Source organism: Hesperophylax consimilis, chromosome 8 (assembly GCF_061612785.1).
Source record: "Hesperophylax consimilis isolate HC1 chromosome 8, BYU_Hcon_1.0, whole genome shotgun sequence".
Classification (NCBI taxonomy): Eukaryota; Metazoa; Arthropoda; class Insecta; order Trichoptera; family Limnephilidae; genus Hesperophylax; species Hesperophylax consimilis.
The window spans coordinates 39,332,079-39,339,288 of NC_142843.1; positions in this window are offsets into that span (position 1 = coordinate 39,332,079).

Genomic DNA, 7,210 nt, shown 5'->3' on the forward strand with positions numbered 1-7,210 from the left:
TCAGCAAATTAGAGGCGGAGTAATAATACTAAGAGAAGTACCGAGTTGTTGCTTTATTAGGCGAATAAAACGCCCTCAATGATAATAAAATAAATAACTACTCTATTCAAATTGTTTCAAGTTTCAAGTAGAGTGGAAGATACAATGTCAAAGTGTTCTATATTAAATTTGATTGATGGAATGGAATTTTATGACTTAAAGCTAGATTAGGAATTTCAATATATTTTTTTACAATATTCTCCATTTTTTTGGTGTTTAGAGGCGCTATTTCCTTCAAGAGTGGCGGCATACCATTTTGAATCTGATGACGTTACATATATACCACCTCAGAGAAAATAATGGTTACCATCAACAAGTTACTAGTCAACAAGTAACGAGCCAAGCCGGTCCGTTTAGATCTGTTGGCGTTTAGGCAAAGGCGTATAGGATTCTGGTAGTTCCTCCCCCTCTCCCTCCATCGGCCTCAGTATTGCGTAAGTAAAAGAGAATAGTACTCGTAGATTACATTCCTGGAAATACAACAATATTATTTCCACCATCTATTTTAAATATGAATATATTTGTTTAAAATCTGATGTTTATCACTGGAATTCCTCGTATTGATTGTTTACGTCAGTTGGCCAGTTTATAGTTGTAAACATCGATTCTGTATACTGATAGAGTTGGTCAGAAGTCAGAACCTCCTGTTTCTGAATTACCCAGACATGTTTTTGACCAACTAGGTACATGCTCACACTTTGCACTCCAGAGTTTATTTATTTATATATTAACGGACATCGTCCAAATTACAAAATAATAACACGAATAAAGTAAAATGAAAAATACAGGAGTAGACAAAGGTACATGAAAGCAAAGACATATGGTAGATATAATATAAGAAAATAAAGTGACAAGTCGAATCAAGTCAAGGACCACAGAACACTTATAATATTCCGTCACTTGTTTAGCGACTGGCAAAAATCATTCAGACTTATCCCAAAAAAGTTAAGGTTTTGACTTGAGTTGACCAGTCTACACATTCTGGACAATGGTGAATAATATCCATAATTTGTCGAATGATGGTTGAGGAAGAGCAGTTCATTATTTCTTTGCGAGGGGATATTGAAGGGAATGAGTTGCAGTAGAGTAGGTGAATCAATAATACCATTTATAATTTTGAAGAAGCAAATGAGGTCATTTCTTTCCCGACGGACTTAATAGTTAATCAGTACCTAGTAAATACAGAGTAGGCAGATGCATGATGTCATGAAGACAAAGTGTCCATAATATCTAGTTATTATCTTCTCTGCTGATCACTATCAAGCCACAATCGCGATACCCAAATATTAATTATTTATTACCGCTTTCAAAATATGCCAGCGTGACTTCGATCAATTGAAAATCCGCAGCCGCTGCAAGTAGTTTTGGGTTACAAGTTTAATGTATGCGAGTATTATTTAACGAAGTTGGCAAATGTCTTTTATTTGTGTCAATGTCTTTAAAATCCGTGTCAATATCCGCGGCCAGGATAGCCCGTCCAATTTGTCAAACAGTTCGTCAGTCGTGTTCTTGCGCAATAGGCGACAGACGAACTATACCCAAACTTGCATTACTGCCAATAAATACATAAACGCTGTGTAGGCACGATCCTCATCCTCACCTCCATCCTTTACCTGCCCTGACTTTGAACATTTCTTAGAAAGAGCGACCATAAAGAAATAAAAGTAGAAAACAAAACGGTAGTCGAAAATAATGTTTAGTGATTGCAAAGAAGCGGACGGATAATCAAAATAAGGAATTCTAGTTATAGAGCTGTATAATACGCCGGTCTGGTTTTTTTCTTTATCAATATTGACCTAAAATCTACGAAATAGACCAGTGAGAATAGGCCTAAGTAGAATCGCCTTTAAGAGGAAGCTACAAGCCAAAAATGTGTATATTCTTGGTATACCTTATATCATAGGTAATAGGCATTAAAATCGCTTGACAATTGGAGTCTAGAAACGTTCGATTTCAAACAAAAAAACTGGTTTTTATTTATTTTGTAAATAATTTTATAAGAAACAAAAAAGTTAATCAAGTGAAACTGTCACAAATAATCTTAGCTATAATACTATAGTTTAAAGGGTGTTTTCTTTATGCGTTCATACATTTCTATTGAAAAAATATTTTTTTTAGTAGTTTGTATTTATATTTTTTATTGAGTAATTTATGTATTTATTTATATTCTACTCAAGCGAAGCGATAGGAAAACCTTTAATTTATCTAAAGCATATTTTTTCGTATTTATAATGTACACCAATTCGTTATAAAGATTAATCAAAATAGTGATTTGGCATTAAGCTTCGCCTTAACTTTCGTTCTTTGAAATAGACCATAGCGCCCTCGGTGTGATTTTTCACAAAACATCCAAATAATATTATCTAATAGCAAAGGTTGGAACACAGCATTGATTACAGCACAGCATTAGGAAATAAGTTCGATAGATTTAAACTTTGCACATAATGCCCACGTACCTACTATGTAGGTACTAACAAGCTTACCACAAAACTTACAACTAATATCTATAAATCTCTCGAAAAGTAACACAGTAATAAAATTTTAAAAAACAAATAGTGACAGTTTTAAAGTGATTTTTAGATGATGATGATGATATTTAAAAAATGGTAGCTAATTTAACTAAATTATAGTTATTTATTGGTAAAAAATATACAGAAAATAAGGACACGCTTAATACAAACAACTATTTGTAGTTGCTACATAATAATGAGAAGTAAGTAATTCAGTTTCTGGAAATTGAAAAAAAACACATTTGAATAGTTGTTTCGTTAAAATTAAAACCGATTGTTCACTTTGCGACCATTGTTATTATTGCGAAAGTTTACAGTAATTTTTTTCGTGTTCTCTTATTTAACCCAAAATATTAACCTAAAATAGGTTCACAGGGTTTAATTTTTAAACAATCTAGCCTAAAAAACTGTTTTTAAATTACTATGTAAAAATGGACGTGAAGAAAAGACTTAAATTATTCATTTTTTAACGAAATAGTTACAAAAATGCATTAGGATTTTCAATTCAGAAAACATTAATTCGTTCATTATTATCTAACTGACACCAATTGTTTTTAAAATAAATGCTTATTCCTCGTATCCCTATTTTTAATTTAATAAATTTTAGTTGAAACTTTTTTTGGCGGCACTTCCTAGATAGTTATCGAAAAAATCAATAATTTGGCAATACGCATATAAATTCAGCCGTCGAATAAAAATACGCTAAAAAAACTTACTTTTATCTATATGTAAAGCAATCCTGTGCTATTATATTTTCCAATACCGGATCTTACTTGTACTATAGGTAACTTTTTAAGTCACAAAGCACTTTCTTTAGGATGAATTGCCTAATACAAAAAAAAACCTTTTTAAGTGCTTGAAATGCAGAAAACCATAAATAAAACAAAACTTATAAGTTTTCAGAAGTTTTCATAGAACACAATTTTTAACAGACCGAAAAGCGTGAACACGTGGATTTTTTTCACGGTCGTGTTCATTTGTTTCGCGCGCATTTTGTTTAAAATATATTTCGGGTGTTTCCTGACAAAAAATCAAACCTATCCGAGGTACTTACTTAGAAGGCGTGTAGAATTTAAAAAAAAACTATTTAAGTAGGTACCTACCTACTACACACATATTTGATGAGTCGTTGAACTTAATTTATTATAACTAAAATAATGTCTTTACTATATATTACTTAATATAGTCTGGAATTGTAAATTTTATTTTGTAGTTATCTACGATGGCGGGTACCTACTAATCTCACCACAGATATTGATAATATTTTATATCAAATATATTATGTTATACAAAATTGAACAAAATCACTCAATTACTAATTTACAAAATTAGCTGCCAAATAATAAGTGAGCTTCAAAAAAAAAATCCACAACCCTTGGCGACACCTAAATATTGAAAAGCAAATTGCATATTTTTTTATTGGTATTGATAAATATTTTAAATGAAATAAATGTATCAATATTACTATATGATAAAATAATATTTAAGACCCTGCCTATCAATATTATTTTTTGATTATCATACCGTCGTTTTCATCGAAGCGATGCGTGCAAATTAGATTTCGTAATAACGATTTAGTGAAGAAAATATATTTCGCATGTATCGATTGTGGCGTTGACAGCACTAATGAGATTTAGATTTTCGAAATAAGAATGAGCAGGGCCGCTGTTATCGAATCATTTCGGCGAAAATATACAATAATAATTGTGACGTCATTTCAAAACGAAGTCGCTATCCTCGTCTGTTTGTTTGTGCGCTTAATTCTTTTAAATTACACAACGGATTTTGATAGGGTTTTCATTATCATTTATAGAATTTCTTCCGAAAGGTTTATATATATATAATACGTGCATATTATTTTTACAGAAAGTTGAGAAAAGTCGATGTTCATGTCGTAAAAAAAATATTTTCGGGTGCTTATTTGCTTATTTTATATCTTAAAAAGGTCTCATAACCTTGAAACTTTACCCCAAACCTTTTAAAGGCCCTGAGCAACGCCGGGTACTCGTGAGCTAGTAATGATATATTTTATTGATTATTATAAAAACGTTGGTATATTTTAAAAACATATTATTTTAATCTGCTAGTAAGATATTATTTTATGCTGGTTTTTAAAATAATTTAACGTTGCACAGTGGGGTATTTTATTTCGAAAGTTGGCCAAAACTATTGAGTGAGTTTTTGTCGAGTTGATTAATAATAAAAAGTATTTAAAGCATGCTTTTTTTCTCACTAATCACATATAAAATTCAACAAAATATATGTTTTTTAGTGAATTTGCGAAAAAAAACTGTGAATGCCTATACTATTGCACAGATAGGCCAACACCATAGACTAAATAAGACTAGACACGGCATAATCATTTAAAAATAACCCCAACACAATTTTGGTTTGGTTCACGTGAACATTTATGAAAAGGCCCACGCAGTGTGTCGCAATGCAAAATGGGCACTGTGCATTGCGTTTTACCTTTTGTTGGTCTAGAGTAAGCTATTTTGCTTCTCAGCTATGCTGGGCAAGTTCATTTTTTCAATCACAAAAATAACCCAGTTCCAAATATTTAAATTTGAATTATGTCCATATTAAAACACCTCTGACAACAAATTCTCCGTGGTTTCGCTGACGAGTTTGAACGCTTTTACAAGGAGTTTAAACAGAGTTGGGTTCTTAAGTTCATATCCATATTTTTGACGTACGCTACGTGGCGTTATTTTTAAAATGAATTTTACTAGACAGGGCTAATCTAGTATAATACATCAATGGCCAACACTAATTATGTGGAAGTGACGCCATTATTAATTTATTTTTATAAGTGTTTAATTATTTCATTGCTAGTGGTACATTTATTTTTTAAATTAAACTTAAATGAATAAGTCATTTTGAAGCACTGGGCGTCAAGCGATTTGTTGAAACCTGTGTGGGGCCGTTCAAGTATTATGTAAGCACTATAGGGGGGCAGGGGAGTCTTTGCTTTGCTTATTTTTGATGACATGGGGGGGTGGGGGGTCGAGATAGTGATTACGTCAGCACTGCAGCAGTAGTTATTTTTTTTTACACATTGGCAACCCACACATTGTCTATGTTTGAAAACCGAATACATATTCGGGGATTCCCACAAATAATTAATACGTTTAGGTACTCGCTTAAAAAACAGAATAAATTAACAGAAAAATGCATATAGGTACTAATTTTTACGTAAGCATGGGTGGGGGGGGGGGGGGGGGTAAAAGCTTTGCTTACTTTTGGTGACAAGGGGGTAAATAATTGTAATAAATCTGCTTACGTAATACTTGAACGGCCCCTGTTCCAAAAACGTACACTTTTCATGAATATTTCTATTAGAACATTGTTTCAAATGTAAATGAACTCGTAAATGGACTTTCAAGAAAACTTTACCATCTCCGGAATTTCTAACAAAAAATAATACATAAGAATTTAACAAAATCCTTTTTTGACACCTAAAAGTTTAAAGTGATGGTAAAAAGGGTAATTAAGAGCAGTCTTTTTTTAATCGTATCAGGAATAACCAAATTTTATGGTAGGTACCATAAAAATTAAAAATTAAAGTTTACTCGGCGAAATCTTCATACTTAAATGCTTTTAAAGATGATACTTATTATTATTTAGAAATTCTACTACTTTGACTAAAATATTAAAACTATTTTTTTTTAAATACATACCTTGTACTTACATATCCAAAAATATTTTTGGTTTATTTTTTAATGTGTGGGTTTTGTGGATGCAAAAATATCTAGTTTTAAATAATATTTCGTTTTGGTGGCCTGCAAAGATAAGCGTATCAAGCTGTATGGTATATAAACAGAAAAGTATTTTTTTCAGTTAGATAACAATGAGAAACAACTATTTGAGTAACTGAAAATAATGCATTTTAATAGCTTTTTTGTTAAAAAAAAACGCATAATTTGACATATTTTTTTCACACCATGTTTTGACATACTTAATAATAAAAAGTTTTTTTTAAATTAGGACGGGTTGTTTCGGAGAATTTGAACAATTCTTCAAATTTCAAAGTTAATTTTCTAGTTCTGTGAAAGATTTTTTCAGGTTCTGTTATTATTTCAGTTTGTCAAGCAACTATCCAATAATGATATAATAACAGAACTTGAATAGGACTTTCACAGAACCCGAAAATGAATGTTGAAATTTTATAAATTGTTCAAATTCTCCGAAACAACCCGCCCTTAGTGTTTTAATTAAACCTGAATTAGAATCTATTTTAGGGTATTAGTTTCTCATTTAGGGTTAAATAAGAGAAGAAAGAAACTCTTCAATCGTTTGTAATTTTATCTAAACAACTACATGTCAAAATGGTATATTTTCTAAATATTTATTAAAGGTTACATATGTTTACATATGTAACATATTGGCGGTCAGGTGCACGGAACCACTGTGCTACGTCGACATATTTTTAACCACCAAATAATTCAATAGATACTAGTATTCCATTCAATAATTATTACTTCTTGTTTGTAGGAAAGGTATTGTTAAATACTTAATTTCTCACTAGGTGGCGTCGAGATATATTATTTCTTCATTTAATGATGAAATATTTTGACTTGTCAAATATTATAAACATTTATTAAAGGTAAACACATGTTTACAAGACAAGGTTTTATGCAAAGCATAAAGGCTAACAAATT